This window comes from Megalopta genalis, chromosome 6 (assembly GCF_051020955.1).
Source record: "Megalopta genalis isolate 19385.01 chromosome 6, iyMegGena1_principal, whole genome shotgun sequence".
NCBI lineage: Eukaryota > Metazoa > Arthropoda > Insecta > Hymenoptera > Halictidae > Megalopta > Megalopta genalis.
In genome coordinates, this window is record NC_135018.1 from 7,027,020 (window position 1) to 7,046,284 (window position 19,265).

At 37.6% G+C, this 19,265-nt stretch overlaps 1 protein-coding gene and 1 long non-coding RNA gene across 8 annotated transcripts in view; both read right to left on the reverse strand.

Annotated features, from left to right (window-relative positions):
- Positions 1–19,265, reverse strand: part of LOC117225891 (low-density lipoprotein receptor 2) — a 123,396-nt gene that overhangs the window by 36,928 nt on the left and 67,203 nt on the right. The gene's annotated exons all lie outside the window — the stretch shown is intronic.
- On the reverse strand, positions 69–14,924 carry LOC143259714 (uncharacterized). Its single transcript, XR_013033734.1, has 2 exons — positions 9,466–14,924; positions 69–9,422 (listed from the first exon to the last, which is right to left on the reverse strand). It is a non-coding gene; the product is annotated as an uncharacterized LOC143259714 (long non-coding RNA).

Genomic DNA, 19,265 nt, shown 5'->3' on the forward strand with positions numbered 1-19,265 from the left:
TATTATTTCAAATAATTTATTTAGATCACTATCAACGATAACTAATTATTTTTCCCTTTTACTTGAACTTCCAAATAACGAAGAATTTTTTATTTAAATAATCACCCAAGTGAACGTTTATTCAAATGACACCGAATTCTGTTCTCAATGAACGAGTTCGTATTGACGAACGCGAGTAACGTTTCCACTGTATTTTCACGGTAAAACAAATTCATTCCCTATATTTATCACGAACGAACGCGACAACAAATAGAAGCATAATCGCTGCAAAAATTACGGATTTCATCCACGACAGAACTAGGCCGCCTTTCCCGCGGATTTTCAATGGAAATATATACAGAGGTCGAACAATGCCGAAGGAAACGCAATCTGACCAACAATGCATCCAATCTCTGTAAAAAAAAAGAGTCCGCACCGTCAAATTCGTCGACTTCATCAGAAGCGCGCAATCGATTCGAAAACGTGGCGAACCGAGGGCTACAGTTTCCAAGGGGAAAAAAATCGGTGGATTCCAATTCGGCAGGATCTTAGGCAGATTATACCTGACGAAACAATTCTTTCCATTTATTTATTTATTCGTGAACTGGCCGAAGGACTCTTTAACCTCTTGCCGTACTTTGACGAGTCTGACACGTGATGAAGTTTTTCTACTAACAATCTGTTAACACATTATCGTTCGGATGGCTAAAAATAGTGATTTTCTTCACTATTGAGTTGATTGCTCGTGAAATGCCGGAGAACCAAAAATAGTTCAAGCTTAACCCTTTGCACTCCGCTGTCCCCTCTCGTGAGACAACGTAATTGTAGCATATCACTCGGATGTCCCCTCTCGTGGGACATTAAAGTTTATTAGTGATTACGGGGAACTGAGTTATTTCAGCGCAACTTTTTGAGACATGCATGTTTCCCTGAAGTTTTCTCTTGAAATGGCACAAGAAATCAAATCAAAATATAGTAAAATTACTAAGATATATACAAGAAATGTCAGCGAGTTTTGACGAGAACGTGAGAGGCGTGTTCACGACGGTCCGAGCACTGCGAAGGCGCCATTTGAAAAGAGCGATAAGGCAAGTTTGTAGAAGAAAGGTCGGTATGCGAACATAGCACGCACTGTATAGTGAGATTTATAATCATAAAATCTGGAGGAAAAGATTTTCAAAGCTGAACTCAGTCTGGTTTGAAGCGTCGAGCGGTATAGATAGATCTAACGAGTGAGAAAATCGGAAAAGTGATTCTTCTCTTGGTAAATAAATTGTTTGGTAAAAGTTTTTTTGGTAAATATCATCTTGTGAGTTAGTAATAACAATTAGAAATTGTCAACCTATGTATTTATTCATATTTTTTATTAGAACAATGGCAAAACGTTCAAACACGAATGAGTCTCATGACACAAGTAGTAGCGAAGATGAGCTCCAGATAGACGTTTATACAGATATGTTAGAAAGACTAACTGTAGAAGGTTTTCTTCTACAGTTAGTCTATCGTTTTGATAGCAGCGATAGCGATATCGTCCAAGCAACAAGGCGACGAGAGAAAGAGTTCGCATAGATAGCGATTACAACAACAAAACAAAATTATAAAACAAACAATAACAAAATTATAAAAAATAAGATATTGATTTTTTTGCAAATTTCTCGATTTCAGCCAATTCATATAAGTCCAATATCATTATAATATGTTAGTTAGTTCCAAAACCATACTAAATAATACGAGGGTCTGTAAATACCCGTTTCTGCCAAAAAGTGGCGCTGAGTAGCTGGTAGCCAACGTCCAGAATGGTTCGGAGTGCTAACGGTTAATAATAACAAAAACTTGATAGTTAAAACTTTAATATTTCGAAGAAGAGAATCTCTCTTTCTTTGTCGGCTATGGTTTTTTAAGTGTTTTAAAATGCTTCACAAAATTGAAAGATACGTAACATATGTATTATCTCAATGTCTTTTTTTATAAACACGTACATACATGTTAACTTTATTTTGCATTTTCTTTCAAATTTAAAAAACAATTAACTAGAACATTAGAATATATCCTTTCTTCGTTTTTTTCTTTTTTAAGAAAATAGGGCCAGCTTTCTAGCGTTTGCATTTTCTTCAAAATAGAAAATTCGATCATAAAATTTATTTACGTAATTGAATCTAAATGAAATTTATATTGCTTGTTTTATAAGTTACATTAATGTTTGTAAAATGATGCTGAAACCTTAAAATATACCAGCTACACCAAGAAGTTCTCGCACAAACAGCCCGGACCGTGTTGTGTTAATTAATTAATTAACCGAGAGTCTCAGCGAAGTACAACGATAGGATCGCGTTGGGAAGGACTGCGAAACAACGACAACGACAACGACGACGACGATGATATTTCATAGCCTGTTATCCGGCCTCTCCGCCGATTACATTTGCAAACAGCGCCGTCAACGCGATTGCATTTACCTTAGCGATATCGAGTGCCCCGTCCAATTTACATAACTCCTCGTCGGTGTCTTCGGTGATCCCCGCGGGGATCCTATAGATCACGAGCTTTTTGAGCGACCGCGGCGTGATCGATCTCGAATATATCCCGATCCCCCCCACAAGTACATAGGGATCGACCGTTAGCAGCCATTACGCGTGCGAGAACACGCTTTTAATATCAATTACTCGACCCGCTCGAATCCTCCTGGGTCTCGAACAGAAAAAAAAATGCAGCAAGTCAGAGAAAGGGGACCAAAAAAAGAAAAAAGGTAAGCAAGAACGCAAACGGAACAGAGAACATTTAACGGTATTCAATATCGCAGCGGCAATTAAGCGGGGGCTACTATAATAAGAGACGGAAATCCGAGGTGCGCGCCGCGCTGCGATGCCAGCTGCCACGACCTGATAGAAATAAAAATACAAATCTGGAACATGGATTGGTCCGACTGTTCCCGTTGCTTAATCCGAAATATTTCACTGGCGCGTGGTGAAAAAATATTTGCGCCGAATATACGATCGAATCGCGGGCTCCCGTTTTTCGTCTTACAGGGTGGTGGAGCCAATTACTGTGGCGCAGCCAATTACTGTGACTCTTTCGTTTATTTTCAAGCATAATTGGCAGACTGCAAATGTTATGTAATTACGACGAACAGTGAAATTTAACACTGCGAAAGAAACGGAAAAGAAACGTATGATTATAAATGCATTCACCCTTCAACTTAATTCAAATACTCAAGTAAGGATGTGCCATTTTGCTCCCGCTTCTTCCAATTAACGCAGAATGTGTTTACTTTGCACGAAGCGCATCCACGGTGTAACGACCAGAAAGTCAACGTTTGCCAATTTAGCGTTACATGTTTTTTCTACGAGTCGATGGAAATTAGGTTACTGAGAGTTAATAAAAATTATTCGACAGGAAATTGATATTTTTTGGTCTCGACACTTTGTTTGCTGGAAGACTATTTATTGCTAATCTTTAATTATGCGTTCATTAATTAATTTAATTGTACGTCAAATCTTCTCATTGTGTATCAAATCCTTTCATTGTACATCAAATCCTTCAATTGTACATTAAATCAATCGTACATCGAATCATTTCATTATACATCAAATCCTTCTATTGTACGTCAAATCCTTCAATTGTACATCAAATCCTTTAATTGTACGTCAAATCCATTGTACTACATCAAATCCTTTAACAATATATCGCAATCCTTTATGATTATACGAATCTCGTTATGAAGATTTCGATCATAATCTGCTAAATGTGAATTCAACTCTTTTCGATCGAAATCAAATCACCTTTTCCGTCGTCGATATGTGACATTCGCAAACTTAATGTAGACAGAGAAATACTAATCAACGTAGTATAAATCATAGCTGAAGGAGTTAATAAGCCTTTTCGCGATTGAACTGTACGTAGGAGAAGCTCCATAATTGTTTCTTCGAACAATACATTCGTAGGAAGTATTTTAGGGAATGAATACATTTCAATAATTTCAGAAGAAATCATTTTTTATATCTTTATATTTTGCACTTTGTTTTTTTATGTTTACGTACTTCTAATTGTATGCTGTGCTTGAAAATACTCTTTTGCATTGCATACTGAAGGGCGTCAACCCGTTAAATAAAAGATATTAATAAAATATATAGATAAATGAACAAATAATAATAATAATAATAATAACAACAACAATAGTAAAAATGATGGTGATACCCCATATAATTGGTAGAATTTTGTCGCAGGGGTTACTGCGACGGTTTATATAAAATAATCCGGGAGAGTTTTTTTTGGTTTTTATATAACGAGAACTTTAATATAACTTGTAACAAAAGGCGATGAGGTACAGTGTGTAGAAGGTAAAGGTAAACGAGTGACGGATGATACAGAAATATGAACACGTTGAGAGTCGGAGGAAAACTTGCTAACTGACTTCTCTCGGTCGAGAGGTCCTCGTATTTATTGGTAAGGGAAAGTCCTTGGGAAGGGCGAAGGCCTTTCCCGAAGATTTTCCGACCGGGGTGATCCGGGACCTATGGTCCGAAGCTGTGTCCCAACGTTTTTATTGTTTTATTGCGGTGTGTATGCCTTGCGTCCGGAAAACCCGAAAAAGGCATATGCACACCCCGTTTTTGAAGGACGTGTCTTTTTATGTCTGGTCCGCCACAGAATTATCGAAGAAATTGCAGTCGCTTTCGAACGATCTTTTAATACGTTCTCGACTATCGATCTTCGGTAACAAACAGATCTCTATGCGAAATAAAAGTTGCAAGAAACAATTACAATATGTACATCTGTCTTGAGTAATGCTAAAAAGTTGGTGATAATGTAACAATATTATTAAGTCCTTCCGGTGTCACCACTTTTCGGTACTTCTCGCCGATCATCGGTCCTGCCATAAACGTATAAAATCCGCAGGCCAGTGATAAATCAGTACCACTAAACTGGCGGCAGATAAAGCGTTAATTATCGGGAACACGGGCCCGTAAATGTCGTCGAGCGACGCGGCAGCATAAAATCGAAAACAATGACCGGCCGGTCCGTGAACTGCAGAGTGTCACTGGCTAACTAACAACGAGGCGGAACAACATGATCGAGGACGGTGAGTGGGCACACCGTGTGTCACCGTTCATCGATAAAATGATCGATGAAGAGAGACCTGGGGCACACAGATTCCCCGGGTCCTCGAGCTCGCTTAGCCGAGGATGCTTCGAAAGAAATCCGCGACTTACGAATTCCGCTCGCAAAGACCGTAATTTCTTGCTCGAATGTTTGCCGATGTAAAGCAGTCTCTTAACAATGCGCTGAATGCAAATGACGGAATCGGAAGCAGATTCATCGGAGCCAGGGATTGTCTTCCTTTCATTTCAAAACTGCGCTCGCATACTAACAAGGAAACGCTCTCCCAGATCCCCGGCATTTTGAATCTAATAAAACCCGGCCCGATCGGCTGAAACGAACCCTTAAAGGACCCCGGCTCGACCCGCCCCTGTTATTTCAACTGGAGAAACCTTAAGAGCGAGACTTTGAAAAAATTACATTTTCTTGAAGTATGTAGATTCAAAGAGATACGGCTACGAAGAAACCTTATATGCCTGAATTCTGAAAATTAAGGAAGTTACCGCTACGGCATATTGTTATCGCAATTATGATAGTCGTATCAATATTTGTGCACGATTGTATAATTAATATAGATGAGTGCGGGGCACAGCGAGCTTTGGAGCAAACAGGACTATGTTGAACATTTATTTGTAAAATTCAAATTTCCGTGATAGGAAATTATATACTAGTTCGATTTATCGGTACAATGATAATTACACCCGTTAAATTATAATAATACTTTTATTTAATAAATATATAAAGTAATAAAGTATCATTTTCTAAATACGCTATTACTACGCGAATGTCTAAAATACTATTAATATTGAAAAGTCTATAAGAAAACTTGACAATCAAATTTCAAAGCGTCGACATTTTTCTTCTATTCTGGTATTCGCTGTAGCGAAACTTATTAATCGAGAATCTTATATAATGTTCGGCAGGCTAAATTTTGCTGCAAATTCGTAGAATACGCGGACTGATGATTCATAATTCGATGTGACTATGGTAGACGAATCCCACTGATGTTCACCGAGCATGATGAGCGACACGCTCATTGAACGGCACAATTAATTTCATTACTATAATTTCAGCAGTCTATCGTCCACCATATTACGACAAAAATATATAACTTCTAGTGTATACGTGGATCGATCCATGTATAAACTGATGGAAATGAGGGGAATTGTGCAAATAGATACAATGTCTGGTTGTATTAAATTGCCGTATTAAATTGTAATTTGACGCGTTCGCTGAGCAGTGCAATTAATTTCGTGTAATGTAATTAATTTCTCTGTAAATACAGCATTCCAATTCATTTCATTGCTTTTTACATGAACATTTTTCTGATCCCCTCCGCCAATTGGTATTCCGGTCTGGAATTCTGAGAAAGATCGATGTTTTTAATAATCTGGGAGAAGATTTAGATCAATTTAAAACACGACGAAGTTATGTGCGTTTGAAATAAGTGTACATATCTGAAACAAGTGTACATATTTGAAATAAGTGTACATACCTGAAATAAGTGTACATATTTGAAATAAGTATGCACGTTTGAAATAAGTATGCAGGTCTGAAATAAGCGCGTACATCCGACATAAACGTGTACATATTTTCATGAAACTGATTGGAAAAACTTTAAACGAGTTTTTTTTTCTAGGTTCTAGCCGTCCAATGGTTTTTGAAATGAATCTTCAGCAAACATACCTCCAGCACCGTATAAATAAGAATATTTCTTGATCCTTCATAAATTTTCTATCACGTCCAAAGTGAAACAAAATCTGGAAAATGAAAACTCGAACTTTAAAGTGTCGCCATTTATTAACCTTTTTTTGCGCTCGAAGATATTATATTTGAACTGAAGAACTCGGACATTTTTATTTGGATTTTTACCTAGAAGATTTCTACTTGATTCATTTCTTTGCAGGTAAAATTGAATACTTGCCCATGCCGAACACGAATCTTTAAAAGTTTATTAAACGCAAGCGGTTATAATAATTTGTTTCAACATTGTTTTCAATTGCAGCACGATAAATTGCATCGGTGCTCTTTACTTTCTGTTCGAGGGCAAAGGGTTATTATAACTGTTGCATAAGTCACAAAATTGAATTTCATATGTATAGAAGGTACTGGGTTATATAAAATGGAAATATATACTATAGGTCAGGGTTGGAATGGAAGAGAGAGAGAGAGAGAGAGAGTGAGAGAGAGATTGAAAGGGAGGAGAGGAAGAGAGAGAGAGAGAGAGAGAGAGAGAGATTGAAAGGGAGGAGAGGAAGAGAGAGAGAGAGATTGAAAGGGAGGAGAGGAAGAGAGAGAGAGAGAGATTGAAAGGGAGGAGAGGAAGAGAGAGAGAGAGAGAGATTGAAAGGGAGGAGAGGAAGAGAGAGAGAGAGAGAGAGAGAGAGAGATTGAAAGGGAGGAGGGGAAGAGAGAGAGAGAGATTGAAAGGGAGGAGAGGAAGAGAGAGAGAGAGAGAGAGAGAGAGAGAGAGAGATTGAAAGGGAGGAGAGGAAGAGAGAGAGAGAGATTGAAAGGGAGGAGAGGAAGAGAGAGAGAGAGAGAGAGATTGAAAGGGAGGAGAGGAAGAGAGAGAGAGAGAGAGAGAGATTGAAAGGGAGGAGAGGAAGAAAGAGAGAGAGAGAGATTGAAAGGGAGGAGAGGAAGAGAGAAAAAGAGAGTGCGTTGTCTTCCTAGTGTCGAAATGGTCGCGAAATTATTTTTAGAACCCAGAATGCACCTTCCGTTCGCCGTCGATTTCGAGTCGGCCACGGTCGCGATTAGTTTCGTCTGGTTCCGTTCCGTTTCGTTCCATTTCAGAAAACACAAGGAATGGCGTTTAATTTCGGCCCGCGAAATTGTTGTCTACCGAGCCGCTTAACTTCCTATTCGCGCGGCGGATGGCACGCGAATCGATGAACTTCATTTCGGGCTGGTAACATTTTCATGCTTTCAATCTCGCTGCGATCCGACGGATCTAATGGAAAAACCTTGTTCCTTCGAATTAATTCTGGTCCTGCTACTCTAACGCTTCAACTTTTCCTACGAAATCACTTGGACACGATTTTTCATGAATCTTGCGCCTCGTAAGAGGGTCTACGGTCTCGGAAATTGCGTCGTTTGTCATCGGACCATGGATCTTCGTGAAGAATTAGGATTTGCTGCAACGGCGCGTCGATTGATCAATTAGGGAATACGAAGCTGCATAAAATCGAAGCGATTCATTTAACCCTAGGACGCTTGAGGTGTTGGAATGTTTAAGGTCTGCTTAAGGGAGGCTGATTTTTTTATCCACTTAAGAAAAAGCGCTATAAATATTTCTTCTGTTCGAGGTATGTATAGTTATCTATGCAATACTAAGATGTACATTTTTTTACCATACCATTGTGTTACTATTTATTCTTTACAATACTATTATATTATTACTTATTTTTTACAATACTATTGTATTATTACTTATTTTTTTACAATACTATTACAATATTATTTTCACAATATCAAATAATACATTTAGGTACTTGCAAAAATAAAATATAATAAATGTATAAAAAAACATTGTTAGAACAAAAATATATGTATGTCCCCCATATTCAGTTATTAACCCCTTAACACGTTCCGTGCCAAGCCATTTTTGCCTAACTTGTCGTTCAGGCCATTTGATGTTTTGACTAAAGATTGATACATTATCACATAATATTTCATTATATCACCAGTAGATAAGTAGTGATTGCCCGAATCAACCGTTTTTATGCAGCTCTTGCTTTAAAAAAGTCAAACATTGTAATTAATAGTTATTGTGTATATAACGATTAAACAAATTTATGTGCTTTGTTCTATACAGCATTTTTTACAATGCCTCTCATCCTTTTGGTGGAAATATATTTTATACAATCAAATTTGTCACAAAATGTATGTCTTCAGCGTTTTAACCCTAGAAAGATAACCATATGACAACGTACGTAAAAGATAACCATACGCTTCAGAGGCGCATGCTTTTCTAAGGCGTCAATTTTATACTAACAATGGATATTTATTTAAGTTAATCTAGTCATTTTAAAGGTTTGGCATTATTGTAAAAATAAAATGCATTTATATTATATTTTTTTATATTTTAAGTAATTTTAAACTTAAATCACTAGACCTCTATGAAAAATTAACAAAAATCAACAGTCTTCGCAGGCGCCTCTGCGACGTAGGTTATCTTTCTCGGGTTAAACAAATTTATGTGCTTTGTTCTATACAGCATTTTTTACAATGCCTCTCATCCTTTTGGTGGAAATATATTTTATACAATCAAATTTGTCACAAAATGTATGTCTTCAGCGCTTTAAATAAATATGTCCGCGTGTACCATTTATGGTACACGTGGCCTGATGGTCAAGTTTAACGTGTACCATTTATGGTACACGTGGCACGGAACGTGTTAACCTACGATTTAGATTCGAAGATGTTGGGCCGAAATTGTATACAAGCTCGCGCAGCGTTCGGGACGTTCGCACGACTTGTAAGTAATATTTACTTCTGGCCCGATCATCGTACGCGGGCTATGCCCGTCATTGTAGGTCAAGGGATTAATACTGTTTATTGAACGAGAAATCCTCGAAACATTCTCGCATGTAGAATTTTCGAGAATATAGATTGTTTTCACGTTTCAATTATTTGCAGCATTGCGCGTGTTTGACGAGTATCCGAAATATTTCAATAATTCGATTGGTCGGTAAATGCAATGCCTGCATATTCGGCGAAAGAATTTAACAACAAAAAACGTTCGATAATATGAATTCGTTTCGCAGGTGTTCCCGGAAAATCGTTTACTTTCGTCCGCAGTCCATACGAATGTCCACGATTTGTTTACGTGTTATTTTTATGGAGTATGTTTCCTATTTTGATAAAATCAGATGAAGATCGTCAACGAAAATCATTTCGAACATTGCACGTTGTATTATATAATGCAAATTCGGAACACAGAAGGATTAAAAATTCCAATCGCGACAGTTTTTTAATCCGAGAAGCCGAAAATTATTTGAAAATGGACTTAGGAAGTTGCAGAAGATCCGACGGTTCAAAAGGGTGTTAAAAACTGGATGAGACCCAGACTTTCGCTTTCAAATAAATGTAGTCTAGTCTGATGTAAAATAGAACACAACCGAATTAATTAATCTCCTGCATCAATGAAGTTAATTCTATCCGCAAATGTCTATTTCACCCACGATATTCCGAATTTGCTCCTCAGGATAAACCGCGATCGATTTCCATTTCATCTGCTCGGGCTTCTCCCTGTCAGGCATGATTGACACTTAATGTCTATCCAGTGCATCTCTCTAATGATTATTCAATTCGACGATCGCCGTCGGCTTCGAGAATCATCGCGTGGTTCTTTAATTATTAAACGGAGGAACTAATTCGAACGGCGTAATTTTAGCTGCGTTTAGACTCTGCACTGACCGACTGCAAATTCTGGGGCTGCCAACAATTTGTTGCCTTCATCTCCTGTCAGTTTCCAAAATTGGAATATTGTAAAAATAATTCGCCGTCAAAAAGAGAGAGAGAGAGAGAGAGAGAGAGAGAGAGAGAGAGAGAGAGAGAGAGAGTTCTATACGGATTGTATATCTTATTTTAGAGCAGAGTTTAAGGCAGAATTGAGTAAATGTAATTTTTTACATTTAGAACCTTATTTACGGTGAGATGCATTTAGAAAAATTCATTTTTTATAACTCGTAAGGCTTCTAGGATAAATTCGAATTTTCTAGTTCCAATTTCATTAGCGAAACTATTTTCTATTTTGGCTTCCTGGGATATTTCTGAGAAACTTTTTACAGTTTTTACTTTTCACTATTTTGCAATTTAATTTACTATACTTAATTACTCTGTACTTTGACTACTCATATGGACAACAAAAAATCATTAACAATGTCACTGTTCCGCACAGAAACCTATAAACCGACGCTCGATTCTAAAATATATAATTTCGTAAGGAATATCAAAGTATATGTTCTTCTTACACAGTTGGTTGTTTTTTTACGAGTATACTCGTCATTAGACGAGCGTATAGTTGCTATTTCTTCATTACAAGTATACCTGTCGCAACAGAAAATGTTGCTATTTCTTCATGACGAGTGAGCTTTCTTCGCTGCATCGTGAACCAATTAAGGATGACACGAGGTATCGCACGTACCCATTAAAAGACGATCGTATAGCGAGTCCGACGAAACAAAAAGAATTGCTTCATCAAGGATTCCGTCAAGGTCCGAGGTAAAAGTCTCATAAATTCTCTCCCGCGGTGATGCATAAATGCATGAAGTAATCTGCTCCGAAGACTCGCCCCTCCGACAAGTTATCAATTAAAGGAAAAGCATCTTATTTACACCGGACCGTAAATGAGGCAAATTCCGCGGACCGATAATTACTGATTCGTAGAATGCTCATCGTCCGCGACGGAAGTTAACTTCCGGCCGGATGGTAATGGTCCCTAGCGGCCGACTCGAGACCGGACTTTTTAAGCCCGTTCGTTTTTCTGGCGACTGCGTGGAATCGTCGGAGAAATTTTTAATAGGGTCATCGAATCTCCAGGAGGATCCTTTCGGATCCTATCGGGAACACGTTGCGCCGGAGGGTCTCTCGCCGGTTCAACAGTAGCTTCCGTTCCTGCACCGATCCGTCTCTCACCTGCGCGAAACCGGTCCGAAATGTTGCACTCTCGCATGCCAGCATCTGTGCACCGGAGAGAATCGCTCGGAGCTGAACGATCGAGGATACATAGCTCGGCCGTCTCGTTCCCGAAAATCGTTTCTAACCCCCACACTCCAGGGCGAGCAAAGAAATTTCGCGTCCGGAAACCTGGCGAATGACGAACAATTTCTGCGGGTTCTCGCAAGCTTGTGCAATCTTGTGCAACCTTGTACAATGGTGTGCAACGGTGTGCGATCGTGCAGTGGTTTTTCCGGGAAACGAATAAGACGTTTTGGAATCAATAGACATGAACATTTTAATGAAAAATGTGGAACTATTGATCAATGGATGTGGGCATTTTTAATTAGTTAATGTGAAGATGTTCGCTCAATGAATAGCGGAAATTTTTAATGAATGAATGTGGAAATTTTTAATGAATAAATAATTGTTGAAATTTTTGAACGAGCAAGTGTTCAAATCTGGGACGAATAAATGCGGCAACTTTGCACAAATAAATGGTAAAATTTTGTAGATAGAATAATATATTGAAGGATGGAGTCAATGGAGTTGGCTACATATAATCAAACAAAATTATTTTTCTATCTGATTGCTTAATCTCTATTTCTCCTGTATGCATGGATTGAAAAAAAAGAAGATATTTCATTGCGTATCACAATGCAATAGATTAAACAAAATCATTTTTGTTCGTGATTGTCGAAAAAAACCTGTTAAAAAACACGCACAGAATAAACGAGGCAATTTGTCGTAAATTGAAATAAAATCGCAACGTGAAATGTATGTCGGAAGGATTGGGTCAATGCGTTTGTAATTCAGTTACGCGAAATTATTTCCGCCTCTGATTGTTCGAAGCATATTATTCCAATTAAAAAGTACGGCGTATACGGAGTAATTTATCGAAAATATGTGAAAATGTCAGATATAAAATGTACGCGAAAAGATCGGGCCAATCGACCAGAATGTAGTTAAACAAAATGATTGCTGTCTTTGATTGCTGAAAGAATATTTTATAAAAAGTCGGGCGTAGAAGCACGGCATCAAGGGACGACGATAAATCCCTTCGAAAAATATTGAATGCGAATCGAGCACAAATAATTTAAATACGTAGAAATGATTTGTGGACTCGTTTTTTTTTCGAGAAATAGGGTAGGTGTACCGGTTGTGACCAATAAACCATTTTTGTGAGTCAAATAAAACTATTTTTTTTCGTCATTCTTTGTCATAACGTCAAAACTTTCAAGTAACACAATGTAAAATATAGAAAAGTGGATTTTTTTTTTAAATTATGCTGCATTTTAATCATTTACAGCCTTCTCACTGTATTCTTCTTGCTATATTAACCTTTTGAGGTAACCAGAAATGGAACTAAATACTTCACTATTTTTGTACTCTAATAATACTTTAATCATTTTGTAACCCTATTACAAGTTAGATATCATAACTAAGGGCATTAAATAATTTTTAATCTATTTAAATGTTTAATCTTTTAATCTTCTCAATTTGAATAATCTTTTTTAATACAAAAAAATAAAAACTTGCACGTTTCTTACGTGTTACAATTTCTGTTGAACTCTGTTGGGATTATGGAATGGAGAAATGAATATGATTCTAATTCTTTTCTTAAAAAGACTTTATTTTATTCCTTTATTGAGAGAAGGTATATGGGCGAAAACGATCGAGCGACCAAACTCTACTGAGAGTCCGGCAAGAAAAAACGCTTCTTTTATACCCTTTTTGGGTTCGTCTTGTCCACCAATCAGAGACGTTTTCTTTGTCGCGTTTCACATTGTATACGTGACGCTGGAACCCCCAAACAGTCAGGGTACGATGTATATCTAATGGTACCGGTGATGATGTATCGCGGTATCTACTATATACAGTTTACATCACCGTCGTTGCCCGCTGACGGAACCGACGAATATGTAAACCGATATCTTAGTATCTTAGTACTAAGTAAACTATAGATTAATTTTTGTTCGAGGCTAAAATTTCAACAAACTCCATATAATTCCATAACGTGTCGACAACCGCTCCAATTATCCTAATATTTCCAGACCCGTGTGATGTTTGCTCCAGGCGTCTGACAATTGCCGGTCATCTCTACTTGCGGATTTGTTCGGAAATATATATAAACACTGATGCATTATTGTTCGCTTTCTCCGGGTTGATTTGAGGCGAATCGAGAGATGGGAATTAATAAGATCGCTGGATAGGAGGTAATAAGCCAGCGGCCCTTTCGCCTAAGTAGAACCAGTCAGCAATGGTCAGACGTTCTAGCCGGTCTCATTTCGGAGCGCACGTGCTCGTCGAATTTTCAAATTGAATTTCCTCCGGGCCGAATATCCAAACGGGACGAGCTCGTTTTACATTTTCGATTTATTTTTGCACGTAGAACCGATCCTCCTCCCGAGGAGGGGGAGGGGGGGGGGGTTGCGTGAAACTATGCAAGAATCGAATAATATCGTAGATGATCGTCGAATCGACTGCATCGAGCTTCGGCCTGTTTCATTTCTTGCAAAATATCATTTCATTTCTTGCTGAAATTCATGTGTTAACGTTGGTATGGATATACTAATATTCTGCAATTAATATACTGCAGTTAATATTCTGCAGTTAATATACTGCAATAAATACCCTGCAATGAACATTCAGCAATTAATATTCTGCAATTAATATTCTGCAATAAATATCCTGCAATGAAAATCCTGCAATGACTACACTGCAACGAATATTCTGCAATTAATACAGTAAAATTCCTATCATGAATATAACAAACTTCCGGCCCTTTGACTCATTTGCACATCTGTTAGATGTTTCTATAATACATTCGGCAGACATACTTTCACATTGTTTGAATACGTGTTTACTTTCTCTCGAAATAGGATTGGGAAATTCTCAATTAACATTGATTTGAAAAATAACTGGATATTCCAGAGAATATTCGTATCTTTTGGACATGTTCCCACACATTCTTCAGAGACGTTTCCACATTGTTCAGATTTTCGAATTTTCTTAAGGCAGAGCTTCGAAATTGGATGTATTAGCAATGGGATAACAAGATTAATATTTTGCAATTAATATACGAGTGGATTAGAATTACAGTGGCATAACTCACATGTTCCTCATTGTGTGAAAATGGAGTGTTATTGTTTACTAATACGCGCATTATATATATATATATATATATATATATATATATATATATATATATATATATATATATATATTGATCAAGTTTATTGTTAACATAATTTAGAGTTTATTCAATTTAGAGTAACTTTCGCTTGTCTTTTTAACATTTTGTCATTTATAGATTACATTTCAAGACACAAGTCAACATTTTCGAAAATATGACATACACCACACTATGATTCTAAATCCACTCTTATCCTATCATATAATTAAAGCTGCGCAGCCTAACATTCAATTAAGAATATTGGAAAAATTCCGAGACTCGTGTGCGAATATACGAAAGCTGTCAGTTAATTAAAAACTTCAGGAAGACTCGGGGTCACGTGTACTTATCGTCGAACTTATTGTCGACACTATCACACGTCGGAAGTAACACAAGCAGATTAAAATATCTAGCAAAATAAACATTGCTATTACTGATAGACTCTTAATTTGGTGCATTTATGACGTAAACGAATATCTGTAATTTTCTACGGTGGAAATGTTAAAAGCCTTTAATTACGTCGATATATTACTTTCAGCCAATTAAAATAATTAAAGAAGGAATGACCCCCTTGTCTCTTGCAACAGATGCAGCAAATCTTCAGTTTGCATAGTCAGGGAGTCCCAGATTTTTCCCGCAGGACTTTAATATATAGCATATTCTGCAAGTAAAGATAATAGCAAAATGTTATGCGAACGTTGACATTTAAATGCTATTATATATATTATATATATTATAATACAAATACAAAATGATAGCGGACTGGTGTTTCATCGACGTAGCGTACGATCGCATTGCCATTATCTAGCTTGTATGTTTCCACAAAATCTAATGTTTGCTATGCTTCGCAACGATAGAAGTCGCTATCGTCGGTATCGATCAAGAAAGCAGTCCATTTGGATTTTTATCATTTTCGATTTTTGTCGTAACCCTTTAGCAAAGCATTTTTATAATTTTCATATAATGTCTTCTCTTCTTATTTTCAATTATAAAATATGCCGACAAAGTTTTGCGAAAAAAATCTGGGACACCCCGTAGATCCGCGATCTGGGTATTGCCGAAATTTGTATCCAGGTGAATTTTGTTTCGATCGGATATATCTATTCGATAGAGTGTCGAATAAAATTATATTCGTTAGGTCTTTATTTCTTACTCGGCGTCCGAATAACATTTTTCCGAACTCTGATAGGTACATAGACAATCGTGGTGCCAATAATTATCACTAAAATTGAAATCACTCGAGCAATAATGAAGTTTCCGAGCTCAAAATTTTTACTGTAGTTCGTGTATACGATGTCGAAGAAAATTGGGTACGGTTTTCTCGATTCGATTTTTTGTTTCATGAAATAACAAAATTTTTTATTCACAGAAAAACATGATTGGCAACATAATTTCCTTGTGATTCGAATCATCGTAAAAAATTCTATCGAAATGTGTATTTTCAAAATTTTATCTGGAAAATTACTGGTAACTGATTTTTGCTTGGCCGTCCTCACTTCTGCTGAATATAATTTCGCGACGTCACATTAATTTAAAGAATTGCGATTATCTTATTTTTCTTATTTCATCTCCGTGTCAAATGTATTATTTCTTTGTATTTCTTCTTTCTTTTTATAATTTTATAACTACACATACACTTCCCGTGCATATAGAATAAACGAATAAAAGCTCCAACAAGTTTCGAACACTTTGTATCCCATCAATCTTGCCTCGATCGGCAAATGAGGATTTTTCCGATAGGACGTGAAAGACCTAAAAATTGCATAAAAGGTTTGCACACGCGGCCAAATCTAGTTACGCAGAGATCCTGCGACTCTCGGTCCATTGATCGCGTAAAAGGACGCTTTTGTGAAAGCAGCGGGAACGAAAATCGCAGAAAACGCAGTCGGTGCGTCGAGCAATTAATTAATTAAATAACGGTGCTCGGTCGGCCGATGTTACAGTTCCACGGTGCGTTTTACTTGACATTTGCTACGCGCCGGTGAAACCTGGTACGGAATAATCGTATCATCGGCTAACACAGAATACATAATTTCTCTGTTCGCGAAAGAACGATTCGTTTGCTGTTTTTGACAAACGTACCCGACATTATGCACGATGTTGCTATTTCTTCACGACGAGTAGACTCGTCATAAATGCTAACATTTCTTCCTAATGAGTATACTCGTCACGACAGAAAATATTGCTATTTCTTCACGACGAGTAGACTCGTCATAAATGCTAACATTTCTTCATAATGAGTATACTCGTCACGACAGAAAATATTGCTATTTCTTCACGACGAGTAGACTCGTCATAAATGCTAACATTTCTTCATAATGAGTATACTCGTCACAACAGAAAATATTGCTATTTCTTCACGACGAGTAGACTCGTCATAAATGCTAACATTTCTTCATAATGAGTATACTCGTCACAACAGAAAATATTGCTATTTCTTCACGACGAGTAGACTCGTCATAAATGCTAACATTTCTTCCTAACGAGTATACTCGTCATGACAGAAAATATTGCTATTTCTTCACGACGAGTAGACTCGTCATAAATGCTAACATTTCTTCCTAATGAGTATACTCGTCACGACAGAAAATATTGCTATTTCTTCGTGACGAGTATACTCGTCAATACTAGTTCAGGAGGTATAGAAGGTTCGACGACACTTTCATATCGTTTATTATTAAATTACATATTTTATAAAATATAAAGAGAATCGAACATATACAGTTTATGTTACACGCTTTTAAAAAATCGTCAGCCGTATCACCGGTCGATTTTATGCATTTATGACAAAAATGAATAGTTTCGATGTAAACCAGCATAAACATTTATACCATTTGAAAGTATATCATTTATTGTATTACCGTCGGCTCATGATTGAGCAAAGGAACAAGTGTCTATGTAGTTTCTATATCTTGTAATTAATGAACAGAATTTTTATTTTTCATGAAAATCCGCGGTCTATTTATAACAACGTTGTCCATCAGCGTGTCTGCATAATAGCTTATTTCGAGTTTTGGAATTAGGAAAACACGAAAAGTAATCGGCGCGAGGAGCGCGCAGCCGCGAGACCCTAACCCTGCCGCGCCGCGTGTTTTATATGGGCGTGCCCATTATAATTGAATATTAATGGCGAGAGGGGCCGGGGGCCGATCGGAGGGCAGAAAATACGCGTACATGAATATTAATCGGCGAATCACGACGTCGAATTCGGGACGAGCCGCGGACGTCATTATTAATAACATCGGATATCGCATTTGCGATTTACCCCCGTTAATACAACAATGTATTATACATACGTTGTGTACATGTACAGAGTCGCGATAAGAGTAATATCGATGGCACCGATCGGAGACCGACGCAAAATGGTTCATAGATGCGATCCTGTATGAAGATGTGGTCTTTATTCCATTTTTTTTTTAAATACTTGGTTTTCTTTGCTTTCTAGCCTTTCACTCATGTTTATGTGACCAGTGCAATTATAATTCAACTTTACTATAACATATATTTTTCTTGTTATCTTTTCTTTGCATTAGGAAGCTCATTAAGTAAATGACTAGTTAAAAATTGTATTTTCCTTAGAGTAAGGAATTCGATAAGTTGATCAGGTTCTATTGAACACAACCGTAAGTTACCGTACCTAATCTTAATTACATGTGTTGTTAACTACATTGCAATGCATCGTTTAAAACTATACTCAAAGCGGAGAACAGAGGAGATGCATTGTTTTGCTCTAATGGAACTCTAATAAATCTTTATTTTTTGGTGATTTACTGAATCGATGGCCCGCTAACAAGTAATTAAGAATACTTTCGTAAAAATATTTATAGTAATTATTATCGTAAAACATACCGCTACAACACAAACGAGAATATTTATCGCATTATGTTTTCTTCGTAAAGTACAAATAAACATCGAAGTCAGCGTTTCGTTGCAAGTACAAACCGCTACTGTTCGTTTTAACCTCTTAGCAATGTACAACGTGTATACAGGGTGTCTCAAAAATGTCTCGCAATCCGAAAGTGGCGGGTTCCTCGGGTCATTTGAAGCAACATTTTCCTTTACAAAAATTTTCTCCGGGGCACCATTAACGAGATATTAACGAAAAACAGTGACTAATGAGAGGCGAGCTCAGCTGGCGCGAGGCTACCGAGCCAATCAGCGGAACTGGGATTCGACCGCCTCGACCGCTGGCGCTGCTGGCTCGGCCGCCTCGCGCCAGCTGAGCTGGGATTCGACTGCTCGACCGCTGTCGCCGTTGGCTCGACCGCCTCGCGCCAGCTGAGCTGGGATTCGATCGCCCGACCGCTGGCGCTGTTGGCTCGACCGCCTCGCGCCAGCTGAGCTCGCCTCT